Genomic DNA, 612 nt, shown 5'->3' with positions numbered 1-612 from the left:
TGACTACTACTACTTCCGGGCCTAAAGTAGTCTGCGTTTAATATGGCTTTTGTGTTGTTAACATGTTTAATATTATGTATTTTCTTGTATTTAATCTCAAAAAGCTCCTAAAACAGTCAATGATCACTGTTGACCTCCGTCGGCTTTTATTACCGCTAATCATTTATTTAAGCTCAGTTTTTAAAACCTTAGGATGTAACTACAGCCCAGCCCATGCAGCAGTATATGAATGACTAACCTTGTATTGTGGATGGATTATCTCAGTTGTTCTCCTGGCTGAAGTTTGGGCCTTTTACAGCATCCTGCCATGCGATTACATTTGTTCCTGACCAGCGAGAACACTCACGTTAACTTTTATCAAGTAGAAAAAAGTTAGCTTGTTTATATTATGCTAACATAGCTGTGTCGCTAGCGGTCACGTAGCACATCATTATATACCAGCTAGCCAAACTTCAGCAACCCTACAAACGTCACTGCTGTTTAGTTTTCTGTCTTCATTTATGTTGGAAGTGATAACAGAGCTGTACGTTTGAATTTGTTTCCAAAACCCCGCAGTCAGGACATGCTATATTGTATTTAGATAGCAGGAAGTTAGCTCGCTAGCTTCTAACT

The sequence above is a fragment of the Neolamprologus brichardi genome, chromosome 1 (assembly GCF_056152115.1).
Source record: "Neolamprologus brichardi isolate AB-2024 chromosome 1, ASM5615211v1, whole genome shotgun sequence".
Taxonomy (NCBI): Eukaryota; Metazoa; Chordata; class Actinopteri; order Cichliformes; family Cichlidae; genus Neolamprologus; species Neolamprologus brichardi.
This window is presented reverse-complemented; position numbering follows the sequence as displayed.